Source organism: Thermobia domestica, chromosome 8 (genome assembly GCF_964235325.1).
Source record: "Thermobia domestica chromosome 8, izTheDome1.hap1.1, whole genome shotgun sequence".
NCBI classification, from domain to species: Eukaryota; Metazoa; Arthropoda; class Insecta; order Zygentoma; family Lepismatidae; genus Thermobia; species Thermobia domestica.
The window spans coordinates 209,119,341-209,146,588 of NC_137461.1; the positions used below are offsets into that span (position 1 = coordinate 209,119,341).

At 36.0% G+C, this 27,248-nt stretch overlaps 1 long non-coding RNA gene across 1 annotated transcript; it reads left to right on the top strand.

Moving 5' to 3' along the window:
• The first annotated feature begins 19,990 nt into the window (after positions 1–19,990).
• Positions 19,991–26,658, top strand: LOC145693430 (uncharacterized). Its single transcript, XR_014132770.1, has 2 exons — positions 19,991–21,043; positions 26,538–26,658. It is a non-coding gene; the product is annotated as an uncharacterized LOC145693430 (long non-coding RNA).
• The last annotated feature ends 590 nt before the right edge of the window (positions 26,659–27,248 follow it).

Consider the following 27,248-nt stretch of genomic DNA (forward strand, 5'->3'; position numbering starts at 1 on the left):
AAACGCCGAAACAACGGTTTATGAATACGAATTGACCAGCATTTTTTTTCTGATGGCAGCTTTGTAAGGTTCTAGTTCTCTCAAACTGGTTAGATTGTAAGGTCAGGTCACTCGGGTCGGTTGTCGGGTTAGGTCACCTCGGGTCGAGTCACTTCAGGTCGGGTCACTCGGGTCAACTCGGGTCACCTCGGGTCGAGTTGTCGGGCCGGGTCAACCCGGTCGGATTGTCGGGGCGGGTCAATCGGGTCGAATCACGATCTGGTCAATCAATTCGGGTCACGGGTCGGGTCGGGTCGCTCTTCAACACATATAATTTCCACGAAAATTACAATATATCACGGTTTATACCTCATTGGACTTCCAATAAAACATATTTTCAATGATGTGTACACAATGTCGCCATTTTTGTATGAGGGAATTTCTAGAGGGATTTTGTGGGAATTTGATGGAGTGTAGATTCCTGCGTGTATATATGTGTGATACCTTACAGGATACAAGATGCCGAGGAAGTGTGTAAATCAACCGGACAATTTCTGTTATGTATGTGGGGAGCTGAGTAGTAGAAAATAGATCGATCTGGGCCAGTATTAAAACATATTAAAACAACTCAGGAGCCCCTGGGAAATCGAGCACTTTATTATTACTTTTGTAATGAAAATTAAAACATAAATGTTCGAAATCGATTTCTGTTTTGCCATACGCAGTACCTGAATTTGAAATTGAAGCTAATAATACTTAATTAGCCAGCTTTAATACTCACGTTTACCTTTGGTACCTAGTTGTACATTATCGCAACCACTAAGGTTCAGTAACATAAATATACTCTTCTACTATCTTATTTCTCGTAACACATGGTTCTACAAATTAACACACATATTTAACACACCAATTAATATTTTACCTTAACTTCAGCCTTTTTTGGCTCTTATTTCCTTAAATCACATTAGCAACTAATGGCTCAAATCTTAACTTGAACAGTGGTTTCGCAATCAACAACTTAATAAATATAATCAACATAAGATAGTAACGCTTTGTCTGATTATTTTCAATAAACACTTTGTCCAAAGCTTACAAACACGAACATCTTCCCGGGCATTACCAAAAATAGAAAAAAAAAGTCCTACGGTTAAACTTCAATATGTCTTTACTGTCTCTACCTAGATTTCTTTCTTTTTTTCTTTGCAGTCTTCTTTTCTCCTCTAGGCTTCGCAACTGGTGTTCCATCTTCGTAATCTTGTCATTCATCTCTTAAATCTCTTTATCTCTAGACATGAACTCTAGGAACATACAATGTAACACCTCCTGTTTTTGTTTAAACATCTGCTCCTTTTTCTTTCTCTTCATTTCGTGTAATACTTCATAATACTTTGTTCCCGTCCTGCCTCTGATTATTAAGAAGTTCGTCTTCTTCTTCTGCTGAGAACCGTTCGGTTTCATCATCAGACTTCTTGTGTGTACTTCTGCATTGGTTTCCTTGCTTAATTTCTTGTGATCAATTGGTACATCATAATCTCTGATTCTCGTTCCTCCATTTGGAAATCCTCCTTTTGCTGTTTGATGAACATTATGAACATTTTGTTCAGACTGATAAAGTAATGTGCTCATAGTAAGAATAGGATAAGACTCCGCCACTGTTTCTTCCATTAAGATAGTTGAATTTAACCGTGAATCCTTGACACAATTTTTTCTAGTATTGTTTTTACTCTTTTCAAGGTCTTCCTTCGTTAATCGCTTCATCTTTTGCTTTGTTGATTATAGCACCCACACTGGTGCAAAATGATGCAAACCAGTGCATCGGAAGCAACGTTTACCGTAGCCTGGACACTTTTTCTTTATGTGCGATTTCTGACACTTATGACATCTAATATGTTGCTCTTTTATCTGACTTATGGCATCGTGACACGAAGAATACCGAAATCCTTGAGTTAGTCCTTGTGGTGTACTTAGACTACTCAAGATATAAGCAGTATGATTCTGTCCTGCCTTCAGCTGCTAAATTTTCTCTTGTAACTGATTAATTACAATGTCGCGTTTTCTTAATTCTTCCAAAACCCAAATGAGAAGATTTTCTCCATTTAGGTCTTTCATATGCTGCAGTATATGTATCTGCCTAGAATTCATTCCATTAGACTGCACCATTTGTTAGGTTACTCAAGACCTACGCCTTGTACTTAATTGCTGATTATTATTAATTAACTGATTCACTTTACAAGCGACTATTAATGAATATAAAACTTCAATTCTCTATCTCTCCACCTTTAATACCCACATTTACCTTTGGTACCTAGCTGTACATTATCGCAAACACTAAGGTTCAGTAGCATAAATATACTCTTCTATAATCTTGTTTGTTGTAACACATTATTCCCAACTTCCACATTTAACACAGCAATTAATATTTGAACTTAACCTAAGTCACTTTTGGCTATTATTTCTCTAACTCACATTAGCCACTAAGGTCTCAAATCTTAACTCGAACAGTCACTATCAACAACTTAATACATATAATCAACATAACATAGTAACGCTATTCACATATTATTTAAACTCTCAACGCTTTGTACGATTATTTTCAATAAACACCTTGTGCCAAGCTTACAGACCCGAACAGTTCCCAGCTGCGTAAACTTCAGTAGTACTAGTAGTGAAGCATTAGATGGTGCTTCCAGCGTAGTGATGATAAAGATGTGTTTCTAGTGAGGAAAATAAAGCATCAAATATGTGGTTGCAAGTTGCGGTCAAGTACTGTCTGCGTTGTTTTTAACTAACGAGTACATAAAATCATGTAAATTGCACACTGATTTCATATTTTGATCTGGTTGCTAGGATTCCAGCCCACTGTACAAATCACACTTCTTAGCTTTAACATGATATCAAATATCTCGGTCAGTACGTGAGCTACCGATCTCTCATAACAACGGTACTGCTCCTCATGCTCCAATGACTTGTATTATAGGGTTGCAACCATACTGCACTAGTAACTTTCTCCGAGTTATTGTACATTTTCCACACGTAACTTTTCTCTTCTGTTGATTACAACACTGTATTGCACTTTTTCCAAACACAACATTTTCCTTCTGTTGATTGCAACACTGTTCAACGGACACTTCTAGACTTGGAGTCAGCTCAAACAGTTCCTAACAGTAATTAATTTAAGGCGTACAAAACGTTAGTATCTCACCCTCTGTGTGCGCCCTGGCATTTGCATTTAACATAGTTTTCACGTTATTTCACGAAAAGTTTGCAACACTTATTTGAGTTTGACATCTCTTCCGTCTTTATTTTCATTGTTGATCCCAATGATGATATCGAATTTAGGTCATTCAATTTACAAATACAACTTTCTCTTGGGTTTACAACATTGTTCAACTTGTGATGTTCGTCAATATGTTGGCTGGTGTCCGCGTTCTCTCTAGTAGCTTCGTGCAAAGTTTTACTTCTCTGTCTCTTGTGGTTTCTCCGTTATCATGGTTGGACATTCTAGATTATATCATTATTTGGAAATGTCATTTCATTAGCTTGCCGTCGTCCTTACTGGTAAACGTTCTAGTAGGGAGCTGCTATTTCACTAATCCATGTTTATGGTCACATAGAATACATTTCATGGGTATGCGTATCGTAACACGAAATTGCATTATATAAAGTACACACGAATATATAACGAAAATAATTTAAGGCGTTTTGCTTCCACAACTGCTGAAAAAAATATTAATGGGGAAGAATGTAAAGGTATGCATCATGTTCATACGTCTACGACACGACTGATCAAAATCTGTTTCCCAAAAGTGAAACATAAATATAATTTAGGCTCTATTTCAGTAAAATGCCAATTCAACTTCCTAGAAACAATAAAAATATTTATTAAAGTTTTAATTTTCAGGAAGTCCATATTTCCATTTGCATATTTTTCTGCGGAACCAAAGTATTAATGCTTGCTATGTTAACAAAAAGTTCCATGGTACGGCGCTACAGATGCGGAAACAGAACAAAAATTAATGATATCGGAAAAATAATTAATATTTGATGAAGCTATACAATTTTGTTATAAAATGAGGTCTTAAAATATGACTGAACTATGTAGGCATTATTTAAATTTGTACCAGATCATGCTTCATACTCAAAAAAGATGTTTGAAAAAGACGTCTCATTTCTAACAACATAGAGCTCGTTAAGTCCTTCTGATATTAAGAATGGATTGTAGTATCAGAATGAATTGACTATGGGAAAACTGCGTGCATTCAACGTATTTTAAGAAACTCTTTCTTTTTCTTCTTTTTAAGGGGTGTAACCAGTGGCGGCGGTTGGACGTTAAAAGTGAGGGGGCGAGACATGATCTGAATATTTGTATATAAATGTTAGTTTTCCTGGTTGTTTCTAACATTTTGTTTGACGAAAGGTTGTATAACTAATAGGATACTATATTTTCAGTTAAAATACCGTATATCGTATATAATAGTTTATTAAGTAAATTGAGAAGAACAACGCAAGTAGATACTAGCCCTTTGTACTCTTAAACAACGAAAGTGTAAGAAGAGATTTGATTCCTTGCTCACGAACATCTTAAAATTCTGTCTGGAAAATTGTGTGATCAGATTATTTAATAAATTTGCAAAACAAATAAATAGAAAGGATAATATTAATCATAGTAATGAATAATGATGCTTGTTTTGCAAAAGTTATATTGAAACTGAGGATTAATGAAAAACTTAATATTTAATTCCACACATGCTATTAAATGTACGTTATTACTCTTAGAAAATGAAAGACAGTAAATACTACAAGCATATGCTACGACATTTAAAGAAATATTTGCTTTTGCAACTTCTTGAAATATGTTCGTTGCCATTAGGTGCAGATTTCACTTTCTTGGAACCCATCAAAACACAAAAATACTTACAGTCCACACTTCAGTTATACAAAATAAACTTAAAACCTAGAATTATGTTCAATTTACTAAATTTTATTGTATATACACTCGTACATCCTTAAACACAACACTTCACTCGTATATTACACTACAAAACAATGGAAAAGGTAGAAGTTGTTTCTTATCACGCTCTTTTTAATCGATATTCCTTACTTTAGAAAGAAGAAAATACATTTTAGGAACTGTCAATTTTTGTGCAATTAAAGAATAACTTGTGAAATAGGCCCTACTTTTTTGCATAATGTTCTTTCGATTAGCTTCAAAGCGGCTCACTAACATATCGAGCCCTTGTAAGAAGAAATGAAAGTATGCTGAAATTGTGCTCCAATAGGTTATCTTTGGGGTTATTTTCTGTGGCGATTAAAACGCAATTACTGTAGCTTTCTTTACTTCACGGGAAGACAACCAACACGTATTCACGCAACAGCAAATATTATATGGCAGCATTTTTTCCTATTAATCAGTAACACATACAAAATCGTTACATTTCCGAATGAAACTATATACATTAATTGGTTACTTAAAAAAAGTGCGGGGGCAACTGCCCCCCTTTGCCCCCCCTAATCGCCGCCCATGGGTGTAACACACCATAAGGCACCGATCGCGGGTAAGAGGAAGATATTAAGAGTTGCTAAGCCTAGCCCAAACCTTTTCTTCCCTCTTTTCTTTTTCAATAAACACCGTAACCCGTTTTCAACTTTCTGTGGCCCGCTAAATACTCAGACTACTTACTCAAAATGAATAATAATAGAACATTCTCCTAAATCCTTTTATATATTCTGTATTATTATTGTGAGTAATGATTTAAAAAGTATTGGGATCATGAAAGGAAGATAGGAAAAGAAAATGAATTTGAGGTTTCAACGGGATTATAGCTTTTATTTGACCCTATTATAGAAGAAACTTTCTGTGGATGTCTGACTCCGTTAATCCCAATTTAAGTTATGTAATCCTGTTTTAAATCCCCTAACTTTCCTAAGTCTGGAAGTGCGTGGTCTAAAAAATACGACTATAAGTCCTAACTTGTATGTTTTTGTAGGTGAGGACTTACTTGTGTTTTTTTTTTTTCAGTTAGTTCTTATGCATCTCGTTGATTTACAACACTTCTATACTTAGGTATGCTCCATTCACTTGCTTTCTCTGAAATTCGCCACTATTACACAGAAGTCAGATAGTGCTGTAGTTAACAAAATGCTGACACGGGCATAGTTGATTAGGATGATAACACTTAAGTAGATTATCAATATTCATCTCTAAACTCCTATTATTATGTTCTACAGTTTTAATTTAGTTCATTGTGAGATTGAATGAAGATGTGCATGTTATTTTAAAAACAATGATTTATATTCTTTTTCTCCATGTCACTTACTGACTTCGGATTAGGATTACGAATTAGATGTTTGGTATTTAGGTAGACCCTATGTATGGCCATGTTACCCTGTAATGTATGAGATATTATGTCCCTGGGCGATCACACTACCAGGTGAATTGGGTAAGAAGAAAGAGGGAATGAATGAAGCGATCTGGGGGCTACTATATTAGGTATCTTCCCGACATTTGCCTGGTGTGACTGAGGAAACTCTCACACAGAACGATTGGACTGAAAAAACAGAAACTTTTCACACTTTTTCTACTGAGTGTCCCCACCGAGAATCAGACCCTGGATGACTTGCATCAATAATTAGAGCCAATCAACAACTCTAGAATACATGTGGTCATTTTAGTGACTTCCAAAACGACTAGTCATAGTCTGTGAAAAGAGGATAGATTTTTCATAAGTCGAGTTTATTTAAAAATAATCTATCCCATCACAAATACGAAGCACTTTGTAAGAAAAAAAATCATTTCTACTTAACCCGAGTCAGAGTAAATACGATTAGAAAATATTACCGAATACCTCTTGAATGACTTTATTTTTATCTTTGTTAGGTATAAACATGTATGTTTTACTTCTTTTAAAACCTCTTTAATGTGTCAATTGTGAACAATCCTATAGAGCTTCAGTTAATTTGGTCGTTCCTCAATCGGTCTAAATGAAAATCTCATTCTAAAGTCAACTGAGAAACGCCAATAAATAACGAAAATTATATGTTGAACTCTCCGCAAATATAAAGAAACTAATTGGAGTTAGAACCATATAATCTATTTAAGTGGAGTCAGAAATGACAAAAAACAATGTTCATTTTTTTTCTTTCAAGGCCAAGGGACATAAGTAGAAAATAACTTCAAGATAGCCTTTAAACGTTTATAAACGGAGGGAATACATTATTACTGAAAATAAATAATACATTAAACTGTTATTGAAAGTAGAATACCCTAGATTCGCAATTTAAATATATATTTCGCTATAATTTTAGAAAACAAAATATGCTCCATTTTAAGCAATATGATGTACATTACGTTTGAGGCTTCCCAGCAATCCCCTAACATGGTATTGAAATTAGTGCCATGAGAAAGTGGTTAACTTCTAACCTTGATTTGGTAACTTTTAATGTAAGTATTAGATGCTACTGTAGTATGGCGTATATAGTTGTCCTAGCTTACCAAAGTCAAAATTGATCAACAATGACCAATTGCTCAATAATGATTAATAATGGTTAAATAATGATAGTAATGATAACTAATAGTGATAATAATGATTAAAATTTATCAATAATGAGAAAGTGAACTTAACACCATTTCTGTCGGTTCTGTTAAAACTTATATTCCACGAAAATTTCGCCAAAAATCTTGGACTGTATAAAAATATAAGGTATTCTTGTAAGAAATTACATAATAAAATTTCGCATTGAATGACACGGCTGGGGTTGGGTTTCTTTGGCCCAATGAGACTTATAACAATTAAAAAATATCTTTCGCTTTGTTTTCTCAGCCTCAGGAAAATACACAGTAGTAGGGACAGCATTTCGCCCGCCTCGTCAGCAATAAATGTTCCCGCCTTTTAAACCACGTCTCTAGTCACACCCTTAGCCCCATCCCCATGGCAACATCCTTAGCCAATGGCCACACCCTTAGCCCCATCCACTCCCCTGACCTACCCTAACCACACCCCACCCCTTCTAGCCATGTGGTATCATAGACACACCCCCTCCCATAGCGCTTCCCCGTTAGCTCAACCACTATGATGATTGATTGATATAGGTCGCGTTTCACATTACTATTAATTTCTTATTTTCTGATTTGATGATAGTAACAGTACTAACATTAAGTACACCCTATTTTGATTGAACTTCCATTAGCCACACCATCCTAGGTTGATTGGATGATAAAACCTTTAAGCACATTCCTGCTAGGTCACATGGCTTTAAGGAACATCTTTAGACTACACCCTCACCCTCTTAGAGGACTAAAATAATCACCCTACACTGATTGACCTCGCCCTCAAAACACCATGTGTTTACCACGATGTCTGTTATTGATATTATTTATTTTCTTTGATGAGATATATTATTGTCCCACGTTATGTCTTGAACTTCTATTACCCATCTCTCTAAGTTTCTTCGATGATAACACCTTTAAGCACATCCCCTCCTAGGTAATATGGTTTTAAGCCTGTGTTATTATCCAATCAACTTCTGGGGCGTTGTGCCTCTCCCACATTTTCAAAGGGCACACAGCTAACACGTGGTCATGTTCGCCGTCTACGTTTATTCGACCTAATGTTAAGCTTATTCAATGGAATATGACGTTGTAATGAAATTACGTCATGGATCATGTAAGTTGTTTTGGATAGTCTGTATTATGTTTCAGACATCTGTATAGAACATGTGCTATATCAAGTAGTGCGTGTGTATATATTTGATAAGGAAGAAGAGATATTATCAGGGTAAGTAATGAATAATAATAATAATAATAATAATAATAATAATAATAATAATAATAATAATAATAATAATAATAATAATAATAATAATAATAGTGCATTAGAATCTTTTGTAGTTAGTGCACACGTCTTATTGGATTTCCGTTAGTAGCTTAAGTAACACGTTAAGGTATAGGTGCACATTTGATATTGCCTAAAAGTTGAACGTAATAATAAATAAAAGCATGAATATATTTAAGCTGTAAAGAAATGTAGCTGGTATTAAAAGACAAAGAAAAGATACGTCTTTGAGCATGTTTCATCGTTCGCTGAAGATTATTATATGTATGAGTGGTGGGAACGTAGTGAGAGTAGTAAAGATTACGTCTTAGCTAAAAAATAAATAAATAAATAAATAAATAAACAAATGGTTGAGGAATATAATTTAAGCTCGAGACATGGTGGGAATATAGTTCAAAGTACGTAGACTAAAACATTATAGACATTCAAGGTTAGATGTATGTCTTGCCTTTGCTAATGAATGTATTTTAAAAAAAGACAAGACAGGGGTTCGTGTTTGAACATGCTATTTAGTTGCCATTCAGGTGTATGAAATTTGTCTTTCAAGGAAGTCAATAATATTATAAATTTTGATATAACGTGCCACGAGCATTTCACATGCAAGACATGGGTTCGAAGCCTCGACGCTGGAGTAGTGTTTTTTTTGTTATTGTCCTTGGGTCTTTAGTTCGATCCCTTCCCAAGTAAGTTTGTGGTTGACAACATCGTGTCCATAGTTTTCTCAGGTACTTCCGTTTTCTCAAAAATTCTAATTTCATCAATTCTTTCAACATCATTCGTTTGCCTTAATCACCGTGTTCCATAGCTTAGAGCGGTCACCTAGAGTTGAATTAAGTTTGATCATATTGTTGTATGTCTTACGTTTTATGATTAAACTTAAGTTACACCATATATCATAATAATACGTGAACAGGAATCGAACAAACGACTCACCATGAGATGTATTAAAAATAATGAACGTATATTTGTTCACGAAAAAAAGTTCTCTTAAATGAACGTATGTTTGTTCATGAGAAAAAAACTCACTTTTCCTTGTTGTATTCGAAGAAGAATAAATGAATGACATTGAATTTACCGTTAAAGAAAAAAGACATGCAAACATTGTGTATTTCCAAGATTACAATACGAGATGACAAAGTCTGGCTGAACTCTGTAGTTTCATATTTCATTGATAATGCAACTCGTTCGTAGCTACTGTGTTTGTAGTGTATGTGAAACGTATTATTATCATACGAAGATGTCTGTAGCTGTAAAGAGAGAGTGTCTAAGATGTTTGCCACTTGTCGTATGCTAATACTATAAGTGCTTGGAGTATGCTAATCTAAGCTACAGAGTCGTATGCTAATACTATAAATACAAATCATTACTATAATATGAATGGAGATGTGTGTGTGTGTGTGTGTGTGTGTGTGTGTGTGTTTTAGCATTGATAATATCAAACGATGGATCTAAAAAAGTTTATCATGAATCGTAAGTCTTTAAGTGTTTCACTTATCTTATTATATGAACAGAAATTCTGATAATACACATTAAGAAAGAGAGATAGATAGATGAAATCTTTAAGTTTAACGTCCCACAGATATGCCCTTTACGCTAAGAGGGCACATTATTAAGACAAATGAATGACGTTGGAATAAATGGGGGTAGAATGGCAATGTGGAAAGAGAGTACCCAGAGAAAACTGACGGATACAATGTTATTCATCACAAAATTTCTCGCTCAGAGATCGAACCAGGGACCTTAAGCATCAGAGGCAAGCACACTTTATCATTGAGACACATGCTCGATAAGGGAGAGAGAGATGGAATCTTTCAGTATAACGTCCCACAAATATGTCCCTTACGCTAAGAGGACATATGATTAATCCAAGTGAATGATGATGGAATAAAATGTAGAATGAGAGAGTACTCCGAGAAAACTGACGGATACGATGTTGACCACCACAAATTTACTCGCTCAGAGATCGAGCCAGTGACCCTAAGCAACAGAGGTAATCGCACTATCATTGAGACACCGGGTCCCGTAAAAGGAAAGGGAGATGAAATAATTCTATTTAACGTCCCATAAATATACCCTTTCTGTTAAATAGTTCCACATATTTAGTTTTATGCATGATTAAAGTCGGCACGGCAGACGATCATTAAAACAAATGAATGATGCTGGAAGAACTGATGAAATGGCAAAGTGGGAGAAAACGGGAGTACTCCACGACTTATAAACTATCTCAGCCATGGATCTATTTTGAAGTGAACCTTACTTGAGGTCAGGGTGACTCAGTAATACAGCGTTTACCTCTGGTGCATTGGGTTCATGGTTTGATCGCTGCTAACACCACGTAAATTTTGAGGTGGACAAACACTAGTGCTCGGGTTTTCTCGGGGCTCCTGCGTTTCCTAGCACTTTTCATCATTCCACCATATGGAAGTACTCCACGAGTCATAAACTCTCTTAGGGATCTACTGTGAAGTGAGCCTTTGCTTGAGGGGTCACGGTGGCTCAGTGATAGAGCGTTCACCTTTTGTGCATGGAGTCCTTGGTTTGACCTTTGCTAATGCCTTCGGTCATTACTAGAAATTGCGTCATCATTTCCTCCATCATCATTCATTCAAACTCTTGGTTCTAAGAAAATACATTCTTGGTTGCACATGTAAGAAAAGGAAACGATGCGAAAAATCTTAATGATCATCTCATTTTATTTCGCTTTACACTATAAACTAAGTAAGCTAAAAAGCTTTTCACAATTTAAACGAGACGAGAAACTGCTTTTCCCTAGAATAAAATAAGAATAGAATACAATTACCTATCTCTAAGAGCAAAGGCGAGCACTCTGATTTATCATGCCCCTGAAATCGTCAAATTCATTTTCATACATACCCTGGGAAATTAAAGTAAGGAAGACAATTATTTTAATAACTTAAAGAGAAGGAACGAACATCTCTAACGGCAAAGGTAAACGCTCTACCATTGAGCTAACATGTCCTGTACACATAAATAACTCAAAGGTAATTTATTTTTCATTCTATAATCTTTCGTTTCCTTTATCATCCTTCATTCTCTTATTTTATTCATTCAGAAAGTTACCCTTAATCTCATCTGAGATCTGAAAAGTTATATTATTACCTCTAAAATATCTTCTTATAAAAGCCACCAGAGATCTTCCAAATCATTCAGGAAACTAACATTAAATCTTGATCTTTAAAATTGTGTATACGCTTCATTTCGCTTCAATTCGAGAATTAATCTATCTCAGTAACGATAGCTCACGCACAAGCACTCATAAAAGGGTTAATACAGAAGTGTTTGGCTATGTGAGTTTCTACAAAGGATCATCAGCACAGAAAAATAATTCAGAACTTTGCACACTTATCTCCTGTATAGGGTTTCGTAGATTTATGAAACATATTTAGTTTTATGTTCCACGTTTTCAGGTTTAGGAGTCGCATGTCTTAAATCTGTAAAGAGAAAGGGGATTCAAGGGAAGTCATTAATATTATAAAAGTTAATGTAACATGTCTCTTTTCACTAAGAGAAACGCTGATTAAAGCAAGTGTTATGTTGAAAACACTGATGAAATATGAAAGTGGAAGGAAACGGGATTAACTTCGTGACAGTGGCGTCTTTTCAAGTGAAGTCAATAATATTATAATAGTCAATGTAACATGCCTTTTTCGCTAAAAGGCAGAATGTTTAATGCGAGTAAATGATGTTGGAAGAACTTTTGAAATACGAAAGTGGTAGGAAACGGGAATACTCAGTGATTTAGTGGCGGCTTTCAAGGAAAGTCAAGTTGCATAAAAGTCGATGTAGGATGTCTTTCCCGCTAAGGGAGACGGTGATTAAAGCAAGTGAATTATATTGGAAGAACTTTTGAATCATGAAAGTGGAAGGAAACGGGAGTAATCCGTGATATAGTGGCGACTTTCAAGGGAAGTTATTAACATTATACAAGTTAAAGATGTCTTTTTTCACTAAGGAAGACGCTTATTGAAGCAAATGGATGACGTTAAATGAACTGATGAAATATGAAAGTGGGAGAAAACGGAAGTACTCCGCGATTTAGTGGCGCTTTTCAAGGAAAGTCCATAATATTATAAAAGTTAATGTAATTAGTCTCTTTTGCTAAGGGAGATGATGATTAAAGCAAGTGAATAATTTATTACTGTAATCAATAACTAAGTCTTGTTTTGTGTCACTATCATCGTCTGAATAAAATATTGTTATTAAATTAGAGGCGATGTTTGAAGCAAGTGACGACAATGGGAGTATTGATGGAATGATAAACTGAAAGAAATCAGAAATACCTGGAGAAAACCTGCAAACGATGTTATCCAACAAAAAGTCTGGGATCAAATCAAGAACCCCACGAACTAGAAGTAAGCGTTCTACAACTGGATCACAATACCTCCGTGAGTAAACATGTCCGAATTCTAAGTTGAATATCTTACTAATGCCATCACTTTGTTGAGTTTCAGGGAACAGATGTAGAAGGTCAAGTTTATTTCTTAGGTGGAGGGGCACGGTGACTCAGCGAAAGAGCAAAGCGCTAACATTTATTGCGTGCAGTCTTTAGTTTGATCTCTCCGAAATAGCAGCCTTGCATGTATCCAGCCAATTGGCTTGCTTTTCCATCTTCGATGCCGAAAACCCAAGTTCGATTCACAGTTATTATACTAAATTTCGAAACTCATATTAAAACTGAAGGGACTCATATTTGAATTGCGGGTGTTCTTTTAAAACGTTCATGACGATAGAAACAAAAAAATGATGCTCATATTTAACATTGGAGAAGTGATCTTTCTTAGTAGCCATATTTGACGAAAAGCACTCATGCATATGTTACTGCAGGACTAGGGTATATGAATTTGCAGAATAAAGGTTCATCATCACAGAAATAAAAAGGAGAATAAAATCATATTGAACATTGAAAAAGTAATCACGAAGAAGCACTCATGGAGATACTAATACAGAAGCGTGGGGTATGTGAGTACAAGGTTCGTGGTGAACCAGCAACATCAACGTCTCCTTTAATACAACGTGCATAACAGTTTCATCAAGTACCTAAGTCGAATTCGAACCCGGGACCGTGAAGCTGAGACTTTTCTAAACGAGACGAGACGAATTGTATGAAACGTTGTAATCTTTCTTAATAGCCATAGTTGACGAAAAGCATTATACATATGTTACTGCAAAACTGCGGGTATATGAATTTGCAGAAATGGTTCGCCATCACAGAAACAAAAAGGAGAATGAAGTCATCAGCACCGCAGAAACAAAAAGCAAGAATATTTGTTCTTTAATGTGTAATGCACGTAATTAAGATTGATAAGTTAAGTTGTAGTTACTGAAATGTGTTTAGAAGGAATGTAAACAAGGAATTTGAAACTAAAAATTTTCAAACAAAATATTTCAAATCAACATTTCCAAACTAAATTTTTGAAATAAAATTTTAAAACTAAAAACGTCAGCAACAAAACTTTGAATTTTAGGGACAATGCTCTGAGGTCGCAAATACGATATCAAAAAATCAAACCTAAATTTTCAATCTAAAATTTAGAAGCAAAATTTTCAAACTAAAAATTCCTAACCGAGAGTTATATGCTAGGTATCATTTCGGCATTTGCCTGGTAAGCATGAGAAAAATCTAGGAAAATCGTATTGAGGAGGTCTGGTTTGAAAAAAAAACTTTTAAATTATTCAATCGGGAATCGAAACCTAGGGTGTTTGCATACGGTTTATTAATAAATGATTATATAGAGTTTCTAAAACTACACATGTGTCACATTGATGTGACTGAGAATTTGTTACATCGTATTATTTATAAAGTATGACTGTAGATAAAATTGTTTTTTCTAATATTAAAAGATTTTAACTACGCAGTATGATGTTCGTAATATTTTGTATTTTTCAAAGCTGTGTACTCATAGCGGGGGCTTAGTGATAGAGCGTTCACCTTCGGTGCTTGGGATCCCTGATTTGATCTCAGCTCGCGCCGTGGACTTTGTGGTGGACAAACACCGCGCTCTTAGGTTCTCCCGTTTCCTCCTACTTCCTTCATTCCACCATTTCATTCATTTCTCATAATCACCGTCCCCTTTAGCCTAATCGGCATAAACGTATGACGTAAAACTGAAAGATTTCATTTCATTTTGTTTTCATAGGTTTTCAGTCACGTCACTAATTAATGTCTTCGTTTCTGATTGATTGATAGTAGAAATACTTAATACGTTTTCACTACAAATTTTCAGAACAACATAGAATCTAAATTTTATTTTAAAATCCCACATCGTCCAAGATTGTTGATGTAACAACACGTGCATTTTTATCTGTGTCACTTGATAAAAATTCAGCGTTATTGCGTTATAAGTTATCGTTGGAACGAATTTGATGTAAGTCTACATGATACTTGGAACATTAAATTTTTGAGATTTTTATTTACAGGTCTGTTTACAATTTATATTTCGAAAGCTTTGTTATTCAATATCAGTGGAGTGGCTTTTAGACCGTATTTATTATTTTCAATTCCTAAAACTACACATGTGAATCATATTGCTGTGCCTCAGAATTTGTTATCCTCTTTTATTTATAAATTATGCTCACTAGCACCTGATTATCAGCGTTTAGATGTATAACCTACGCATGAGTGCTAACCGTTTATTTTTAAGGATACATATGATTTAATAAAAATTTTACACTATACAGATTTAGAATACATGCAATAAAATTTTGTTTTAGTAAAGTCAATTCTTTATATTTAGAATATAGTTAGCGTACACATCGCTTGAAAGTCCAGTGTGAGAAAAATGCTTATGTGTACAATAAGGATTTCACTGTCACAAATATTATATATCAACATAGATAGAAAAACATTCCTTTATTCATGTATTGTTTATGATTATAGTGTCAAGGAATTCATTATATCCTATTATGTATAAACTACAGTATAATTGTAGATACACTTGTCTTGTTTTTTTAATATATTAAAAGATTTAAACTACACAAGATAATATTTGTAATATTGTGTATTCTCAAAGCTGTATTTTCATTGGTTTTCACGCACATCAGTTATTAATTTCTTCGTTTTGATAGGTTGATAGCAACAACACTTAATAGTGTACAAGTTTTCAGATCTACGTAAAATCTAAATTTTGGTTTCAAATATCACATCGACGAAGACTCTTGTTGTAACAAGACTTGCATTTTTAACAGTGTGGCTTTCTAAAATTCAACATCCAGTAATCCTTGGAACCAATTTGCTGTAAGTCTACAAAATATTTGGAATATTAACATTTTGGGATTTTAGCTACAGACAAGTTTATAAAATGTTTCGAAATCCTTGTTTCTTAAAATCAATGGAGTGGTTTTTAAACTCTGTTTATTTTTTTGAATTTCTAAAACTACACATGAGAAACATATTGCGGTGTCTGAGAATTTGTTACGTTCTGTTATCTATAAACAATATTAAAAATTTTCAGTAACGTCTGATTATCAACTTTTAGATTTATAAATAATGCATGGGAATAAATTGTTTTGCTCTCGAGAATTTGTGAAAGTTAGACGTGTCTTTTACACCAAAGGCGTGTACTCTAACCTTTTAGTTCTAACGGTGTAAGTGAATTTGATAAAAGTTTTACACTATACGATTTTAGAAATCAGACAATAAAATTTTATTTTGTTAATGTTAATTTTGCATATTTACCGTTTAGTTTGCGTACACATCATTTGAAAGACGAATGTATAAAAATGCTTACGTGTACTCCAATGATTTTTGTCACAAAGATATCATCTCAATACAGTTTGAAAACAATTTCATTTATTAATGTAATTTTATGATTACAGAATCTGGGGGTACTTACTAGTTGATGTAATAAGTAACACCTTTAATAAATTAAGTCCTTGGTTTAATAAAATATAACAATAAAACATTTTAGTGACCATTTCATGGGCAAGGTTATTGAAGGAAACATAAACCATACATTCCAGCTGTGGCACTACTTAAGACATGGATTTAGAAAAACTTTAGGGTTCAGTTTCATGTATGACAACAATAAAGCCTCCGATTTACCAGCACGATTATTTCAAACGTTGAATCGAAGCTCTCAAGAGGAATCTAACCAAAATTGCCATGCTAATTAAAGTACTTATCATTGATGTAATGAATAACACCGTTGGTAAAAAGAGGTCCATCAGGAATCAAACTCAGGTCCTCCATACTAATTGCGCAATTAAGTAGTTAAATTAAGAGTTACGATTTACTGTCTACCATTAGGTATGTTATTTCTTTAGTATTTTCTTCTCTCTTTGTAAAAAAAAAAAATAAATCAACGCTGCTAAATTCCTTTCTTGGTGTACATTTACAGCAATTATCTGTTCGTTTTTTTTTCCTATCATTCCTGAATCGCGTTTTACGATTATAAATGAAGCAGCTCGACAATACACACGATACAATATTGATGGCCGAATGTTGGAAGTCCAGTTTAATGCACCATCCGCAGGAACAAGTATTATTGAGTGTGCACATAACAGTTTTCAGGCGATGCTGAATCACTTATTGAAAAATATCAGCGATAAAGCTATGGAAGGCTTGACCGTGATTTATCCCTGTAATACCAATAAACCATCCTGGGTGAGTTTTCGTCAAGTCCGAAACTTGACACTGGAGACGATATGGGCCTCGCTTGAAAGAGTTTTGCAGAGCAACTATGTTTCTCCTTCATGAATCATTCACCATCCATTTTCGTCGAGCGGATATTCTACACGGCCATGGCCGTTTATGACAAGGCGTACTAGAAAATGAAGACCTTCTACGAAGTAAGAGAGGGATGTGCAAGCAAAAAATGAAGACTGTAAGTGCTTCTCGTACGCCCTTGTAATTGCTATTGGTCTGAAGAAATACAAAAATGTAGATGGGAAACGTTATAAGCAACATCAACACCAATCTAAATGTGTCGTAGATCTAGGAGTGGATGCTATATGTGCCCAGTTAGGAGTCAGTTTAGAACATGGTGCCAGTGTGAATGAAATTCTGCAATTCCAGACACACCTTACAGTACAAAATTACAGTGAACACCAGTTTTTTCTAGTCAAGGTATCATGTACGAGCGGTCCAATGATAAAAATCACACTCCCATAAACTTAGCTTGTATCGCTGGACATTTTGATATTATTCAGTCTTGGACTACTTGTTTTTCCACCAAATTCTAGTGTGGAGCATTTCACAAAAAATATGATCAGCGTAACAGACATGTAAAAAGTTGTCCTGTAACATGTTCGAAATGTTTATAAAGACATTTATGCTACAAGACTAACCTTTGATGATATGCAACGACTGTAATCGTCAATTTTATGGCGAAGGATGTTTGAACCATCATCAAGGAGAACCTCTCTGTATAATGGTGAAGCAATTTACCAAATGTTTCAGGATATATTCTTTTATCCGCAGTGGACAATGCACTCACGACTGCAATGAAACATTTTGTAATGTATATAAGAAGTTCGCTCCAGTGTCACATCAATGCTTCATGATTCCTGATGAGTAATGTTTGAAATCTGGGTTACTTTTGCTTATGCATGCAAAGAAAGCACTATTTATTTTTTATGATATAGAAATCATGCAGGACAAGAAATTGGTTGCATAACAAGTTTGTTATGTATGCCTTGAAAATGACAATATCCAGCAGTCTTGCACAACTTGTGGACATCGACAATATATATTTCATGGAAAGGACCCAAATTATGATTTTCTTCAGTACTTGCGGGAACGTCATCCGAACATTAATAGAATTGTATGTCTCGCACGCAATGCAAAAGGCTATGATGGACCTTTAATCCTAAAGGCTATGGTGGGCAAATGTTAGTGGAAACCTGCCGTCCTGTTGAACGGAACCAAGATACAAAGTTTAACACTAAATAACTTGACATTCATTGACTCTTTGAATTTCCTACCTATGGCATTAAATAAATTGTCAAAAGCATTCAATTTACCTGAAAGCAAAGGCTATTTCCTGCATTTCTTCAACACCTAGGAAAATCAAACGTGTTTTGGAACACTTCCTGAAACGAAGTTTTTGGTGCTAATGAAATGTCCGTCGAAGAGAGGAACGAGTTTATGCAATAGTACAACGAACATCGTAATGTCACGTTTCATTTCCAGAAGGACATTGTCAGCTATTATATTCAAGATGTCAATGTACTACGTCAAGCATGTGTTTCCTTTATGGCGTCATTGGAAGGAGATACAAAAGTGAAACCTTTCTTGGAGACAATAACGATTGCAAGCGCTTCAAATTTAGTATTCCGTTGAAATTTCCCCAAACGGAATACGATTGGAATCCTACCAACAAATAGTTACCGATGGGGAAGTACTCAATAAATTACTTCAATTCAGTGGTTGCTAAACATAGAGAAAATGGAAGGGAAACAAATCCTACATGCAGCTCGACAAAAGAGAGGTTTATTGCCGGATTCTGAGTTGATGGTTACTACCGAGATCCCGAGACGTCAGGAGAGCACATATATGAGCATGAAGGCTGTTTTTACCATTGCTGCAAAGTATGTATCACTACAGGACGTAATCAGCTCATTTACGACGATCCTGAAGACACCATGGAATTTCGTTATAAGCACACCCCACGAAAAATTGCAAGACTACGTGAATCGGGATACATTGTTCATGAAATGTGGTAGTGTGAATTTAAGCAACTCCTGAAGCAAAATTCAGCAATAGCAACGTACCTCAGGAGTCGCACTTACATGAATCGCAACCTTAAATCCGAAAGATAGCTTCTTTGGGGGTAGAACGAACTGTGTAAAACTGAACCGTGAAGTTGACGAAAGGAAAGGAGAAAAATATGATATTTGGATCTTGTTAGTTTATATCATTTCATCAACAAATGGAATAAATACCCTGTAGGCCACCGAAGAATTTATATACAGGTATATGAGGAAATACCAGCAATAAGTAAAGTAAATGTTCTGATAAAAATGAAGATCCTTCCATGTCATCACCTCTAGCATGGCCTCCTCCCGTATCGATGTAACAAGAAACTACTATTTACATTATGTGGTGCTTCTGCTGAAGAAATGAATCCTACCCCTACAGCAACATCTACTCAATACGATCAGGAGCAATGTCTCATAGGAACATGAGTGTCGTACTAACACAAAAGCAACCCCATCAGGATCCTGCCGCCTATAGTCGGACAATTTGTGCATGCCGACCAGATGCCGCGGTCGGATTGCCGGCGCCGGACACCGGCGTCTTTCCGCTCGATTTTCGACCGCGACGAGCAAAAAGAGATTCGTTCACCAATAGAAAACAAAGAGAGTTAGAAGGTAATTTATTGCTTTAAAATACGAATTAGGGCTTATATTTCCCTCGTATAAAGCTTTCTCGAAACAGTCGGCAGACAGTCGGACGACGACTGCAAAAAGAGACTGCCGGCAATTTCTTGAAAAGCGACGTCGGCACGACGTCGGCGAAAGTTGCAATAACGCGTACCAGCGGCAAAGAGTCGAATTTTGGAAAATGAATAGAGCCTGTATCTTCTTTAATGATGAAGTAAAAATTGAAACTGTCCGAAGGTTTTTCTTGTGGGTGGGCACTAATTCCATAAAATATGTCTTGTGAAAACGGAGTCGGCAGAAAGTCGGCATACAGCGGACGGAACGACAGCGTCAAAGGATGGTTGTAAAGACGTCGAAACGTTGACGGCGTGCCGACCACGAAAAAGGTAAATGCATGAAAAGAAATGTAGTAAAGGGACTGCACGTAAAGGGTATATGAGAAGTAAATACTTAAAATAAATTACAAGTACGAGAGGATCCTTGACAAACATTTTGCAAGGAGACGGCAAACAGCGGACGGCGACCGCGGCAAATATTGTCGGAAAGACGCCGAAACGTTGGCGGCGTGCCGACAAGTAAAGGAGCCGAAAGAATGTCGGCAAACAGCGGATGGACCGACCTTGAAAAGATGCTCGGACAGGCGCCGAGCCGCCTTTGCCGCTGAAGAGCCTGATTGCAGAAATCGTAGTCTGGTTGCGCTGCCTGTATGTTCGGTTCGCGTTCTTCATTTGTCACATTGTGATGCAGTGTGGGTAAAGTCCTTTAAAAAAATTCGTTGAGATAAGTTTACAAATAGTGAAAAGAATGTTTATCATAAAAATATTCATTCATTGGAACTGTACGCAATTGCTGGTTAAGCAAATACCACGAAAACATGAAGTGAGAGAGTGGTGAGTTAATTTAATATTATTCATATACATTTGCATATATTATTGCACTTATTATGCATATACATGGGGTGAGTTAATTTAATATTATGCATATACATTTCAAATTGTCATCAATTTTATATGTTGTGTTACATATGTTAATTGTTGCTGCGCATGAAAAAGATTCGGTTATAGTATGTTCCCGCGCACTGGCGTCTCCGGCATATAATTTTTTTGGGGGGCGGGTATCAAAGAAAGTAATTTAAATGGTACTACCTAGCCCAACCTGTGTATTAACTTCGATTCTATTTGTTGCCTTGCTGCTTACCTTCACGAACCCCCTAAGGTATATCGGCAAGTCATTACTTTAGGCAAGGCAGTGACAATAACCAAGTCATCTGAACTGGTTCCCGCAATTATAATTACAGTTCCCAAGAAGGAAAGACAGAAAACAAAGTGCCCTGCTGGGCTATAACCCGCCTTCACTCGCTTACGCTCGTTCGGCAATACTATGTACTGACAGGATATCATTGCCTTGCCCAAAGTAAAGAGTTACCGGTATATCAAGAACTCGCTTACAATTGTAGGGTCCGCGCTGGCTCAGTGGTAGAACGTTCACCTCTGGTACTTGGGGTCCCGGGTTCGATCCCAGCCATCGCCATGTGAACTTTGTGATGGACAAACACTGTCTGCGTGGGTTTCCTCGGGGTTCTCCCGTTTATTTACACTTTCTCCATTCCACCATTTCATTCATTACTCATCATCACCGTCTTCTTTAGCCTAACCGGCATAACCGTTGGACAAGAAACTTAAAGGTTTCACTTAATTTTTATTTACAAAACGAGGGACAGTTAAGAAACTGTAGTACATTATTTTCTTCTTGAAATTGCAAAAGTTTACATGTCTTAGTTTTTAAGATAAGTGTCTTCTAACTCAACGCCAATGTATTTCTGCACAGTGTACGAAAGCTGTATTTTATGTTTACAACTGAAGCGTTACTAGTATGAAACCATAAAAAGTGATATTGAAAAACGTATGATTACCAAAGCCCATATGTTTTCACTACCCTCGCTTACGCGTATACCCACCGTCGCTGACGCACTTGTTCCCTTCGGACACACCCCCGCGCTACCGCGCGGGCCCATCAGCGTTGCCCTGCTCTGACTCAGTTATATAGAATTCGTGCTCTTTAGTGGCCAACTAGCACCTGGTGCTAAATTATCTTAGAGAAACGTGGACAATTTCTCATAATGTTTGTGCCATGACAAGGTTTGTGTTCCTTTAGTATTCTCTAGTATTTAGTGTATCTTTAGTAACCTAATAAGATCCACTAGATTATTTACTGCAGGACTTGTTTCACATGTGAGCGAAAACTTCCAATTAAAAAAAAAAAAAAAAAGGAGAAATGAGGTAGTGGTTAAACGCTCTTGTGTACAGGTTTACTTGTGGCGCAATACTAAAAAAAAAAAAAAAAAAAAAAAAAAAAAAAAAAGAAAAATTATAATTCTTTCACCAGTTTCTTTTTTATTGTCCCCTAGTCGGTTTCAAATGGGCGGAATATATTTTACTTGGCATAAATAAAATTCAAGGGGACCTTTACGATTTGCGTATAAATAAGGGTTCCAGATGTCTAGCATAAAAACAGCACAAAAAAGCACAAAACAATCTGTGCTGGGTGGCCACTAAATAGCACGAATGCTATCGAACCGAGTCAGATAGGGCGAAGCTGGTGGGCCCGCGCGGGAATACGTCCGAAGGAAGCAGGCACGTCTGCGATAGTGTGTATGCGGAGAAGTGAGGGTAGTGGAAGGAAGTGCGTTTTGAGAATAATACAAGTTTCAACAACACTTGTTGTTGTTTCATACTAGTAACTCTCCACTTGCAAACAAAATACAGGTTCTGCACGCTGTGCAGAAATATGATGCCGGTGTACACGGTGCAGAAATAAGCCGCCCGTGGAAAATAACATCTAATAGAGCCATTTTTCATATGCACTCATTTGTTTTATTCGTCGTAAAGCACTTGTAATGGTTTAACATTAGTAAACGTAAGATACAGTTGTATTACATTGTATGTAATTAAGTTACCTGTAGAAATTCGTTCCTTATAAACATGTCTTTTCATGGAAAGTATTCAATTTTACCTGTAAATCTTCCAAAATGTAGTGCACCAAAACTACACCTGCACCAGACTGTCTTATTTTGATTTTTTGCTGGCCGCGGTGGCTCAGTGGTAGAGCGTTCATCTCTGGTGCATGGGATTCCTGGTTCAAACCCTGCTCCTGTCAAGTGAACTTTGTGGTGGACAAACACCGTGTGCGTGGGTTTTCTTGGGATTCTCCCGTTTCCTCCCACTTTCTTCATTCCACCATTTTCATTCATCTCTCATCATCACCGTCTCCTTTAGCCTAACCGGCATAATCGTGGGACGTAAAACTCAAATATTTCATTTTCATTTTCCGAGTGTTAACCCTTTCTCCTGACACTGTTTCACGATGTGTAGGTACAAAAACTTGGACATCGGAAGTTTGAAAAAATTTAATAATTTAACATTAACATCTGTAGAAAACCATTAGCGACTACTATTAAAACTTTTTTGAGGAGAAAAGCTCATCATGAACGAGGGTTTGAAAAAACCCCGGGCTTTTTTGAAAAAACGAAACCCACCTGGGCCCATTTTTTCGGCTGTTTTTCGAGTTTAATTGGGTTTTTTTCGGGTTTAATCGTTTTTTTTTTTCGAAATATTTCAATGTCTTTGGGGTAAAAGTGTTAAAATGTGATTTATATTTCAATATTGTCATTGTCACAACTTGCAACAATTTTCTACTCACTGCCGTTTTGAAAAAATGGCCGCCATTTTGATTATTTTTTTTTTTACATTGGACCGCCGAGAAAATCTACACAGCAAATTTAGCATATCTTGTGCTTCTACCGTCAAAATTTCAACTTAAAAGACTGAAAATTGCGCTTCGTAGCGTAGATACTCGTTCATTTGACAAAATGGCCGCCATTTTGATATATTACGTTGGTATGCCGCCAAAATCTAAACAGGGAATTTAGAGTGTCTTGTGCTTGTACTCTGAAAATTTTAACTTAAAAGGCCGAAAGTTGAGTTGATTTTGTGTTTAACGTCCCTTTCAGCAGCGAGGCTATATAAGACGGGACCTACTGATTAAGGTGGAATCCGAACCACGTGAGCTCTCTCCGGGAAGCAAACCCGGGTCACCCACGCCTAAGACGCGTACACTAACCGCTCAGCCATAAAGGAGCTCGGCAGACAAACGAACAAATGTAAAGTTATAGTTTTGTGATTTTTTTTTAATAGCGTTTCTCAAAGTTATGTTCATTCGATTGAATTCTTATTACAGATGGTTTGTGTTTTAGATATGTTACTCAAATTGACTCCTAGGAGAACATAAAATGTATTTGTTTTGAAACTTTTATCATTTTTGCCCACCTGATCGATTTTACCTGTAGTTTATTTAAGTATATGTGCATTTTATTTGTTCCATTAACAAGGTTTTATTTTAAGATGTAATATTTTGTATTCAGCCGAATACAAAATTCTCAATTGCCAATACAATAGTGTCGCAAAACCCTGACGCGTATCGAAGTTCTATTTCAAAGTAATATAATGCTATCTTCACTAAATATAATATTCTATTTTAATACATCTTTTTGTCTGGTGAGGGACTTAGGGATTTATTGTTTAACTTGCAGCTTCAAGGTAATGTTTCAAAGATTTCTCAAGAAACTCAAATTCCTACCATTGGATATACGGCAGGATTTCTTTTCTTTTCTGATTCTCGTTTGGGGTGGCGACCGTACTGTTGTAATAAAGATTAACCTTTTGTCACTCGCGCCAAATTTAGTAACATAACTACTCGCGCGTTTGCTTTTTTCCAACATTGACATTTTGAGATACAAACAATATATTTAGTAAACTTATTTGAAGTAATGCATGCAATTGTTGAGTAAATACTTAGGATATTTGGAATTGTTGCTATAGTGCTGTCAAAATGTCTTGATCCGTGGCAAAAATGCGAACTAAAGTTCAAACCATCGACACATCCACGCGTTGAGCCAATAAGGGTTCAGCTGTTGCTAAACGAGAGAGCCTTGGCGAAAGGGAGTGAATTCCTTCAGCCGATAGCAACGCTTGGAACAGAAAACTAGGTGTCAAGTCAGTGTGTTTTATCTATAGCTTGTCAATATCTCTTCTCTGAGATCGGCTTTCGAAATCATCGAATCTAATGCCCTGAGTAGCAGTAAAAAGCTCGTGTAACTCATTGCTGCTCTTACGATTAGAATTCCTGTTCCGTCACATGTCCACAGTGATCGTACATCATCACGTGCTCCTTTCTTTTGGCAATCAAATAAAGACGTCGAAATAAAGTCATTAATTTTGCCCTTGAAGTTGCTGTACAGTTGCAGTGCGTTCTTCGCCGAAACTTGTTCGTAATTTATCCAAATAATTGTTAGTACATTTTACAATTTCATCAATCACGGCTATATCGATAAATTTCGAAAAAAAAAAAAAAAAAAAAACTGTTTACTCAGTGATACCCTTAGCAGTAAACTTCGGTTCTAGCATCTTTTTCACAATGTTTTTACACTTTGTCTTTGCTGATGCTGCCAGTTACTATTTACATTTTGTTTTCCTGTCTTTCCCAATGAAACAATATTTTCACTGTAACTGTAATTCACATCCATATCGTTTGCATCTGAATCTGCATCTACACTGTTTTTATTTGCTTCACTATCATGATCAATATCATCTTCATTCACTTTTTCATTACTTCAATTCGCATCACTTTCAGCAGCCACTAATTTTCGATAGTTAACATCAGACTCATCACTAATATTGTCAAGCCACTTCTCTATCTCACTTCTATTCAAGAAGCGAGACATTGCTTAGAAAAACAAAACTTCACTCATAAACAGTAATTATCACATTAACGATCGCGCGTTGGAAAATTTCAAACTCCATAAAAATATATGTTTGCTAGTGTTATCACGGAACTACTCGCGCGTTTGAAAAAAGCAAACGCAGACGAAACTATTTCCTCAACCTGTACTGGAAGCTACTACAATTGCAGCACGTCAGCGAGCTTTAGGGTGAAAGAGGGGAAGGAGCCACTTGAGGAATAGCAGTGAGGGTGACTCCGCTAATGCGACCCCATTCGTAAAAATCATTAGTTTTTACTCACCTGTTTGCTTTTTTTCCAACAGCGCGAGTGACAAAAGGTTAAGTAAAAGTTAACTGTTTCGACGTAATTGAATTCTTCATCAGTGACTACAGTTTTCATTACTCTTACAGGTTTTCTTGTAACATATAGCGTCTAACATATAGCGTTGAAGCCGGTTCATTGCAACAAGGTCTATTACACTGTGTAGTTTGGTTTGGTTTTGGTGTGATGAAGTATATTTTCGATTGTAATAAATATACGTGATGTGCCAACGCCGTACACATTGAAGAGTATATTTTACAAAGCATTATATTTGTTCTATTTTAGATAGTTCATTTATTTCTGGAAGCAAGGGGAAATGTTGCTCAAGAAATACAGAAGTGTTGCAATGGAAGAAGACCCACAGAGAGCAGTAGCGTAGCCAGGATGTGTGTTTGGTGGGGCAAGTGCTGTTATAGGTACATATGGAACAATTCCAAACAAAAAAATATATAAACACAAAAATATCTAAAAAATTACAAACATCAAACTACATTGTCGGACCTTTTTGGGGGCCCGGCCTCTCTGGGCCCCCCTTCCCTACGCCACTAACGGAGAGTATTGACATCATATGTACTAACATCCTTAAAGATATTTGTGAAGAGTGGTAGGATATATGTGGGACTACAGTTTTTTTTTTTTTTTCCTTTTAGAACGGGTGAATTTCATTCAATCATAACATTTGTAAAACATTTCCCATTTTAATGCGGTTTATTTCAAATCACACGGGAATTATGGTCATCACTTACCTTTGAAGCGAATATTGAGAATTACGGCTTTGAAATTGATTTTTGTTTTGCCAATATTACCTTAGTCTCCCTATCCCAGTTTTTGTCGTTAAATTCTTTTCTTATTATTACTTCATCTTTTCTATGCAGTGTTGTAAAATTTTCTGTATCTCTCTATATTCTCACAATCCTGATTCTGAGCTATTTAAATTCTACATTACTATTTCATAGGTTTGAAGTTTTCTTCAATTATAAAGACAACTGTTGTTTG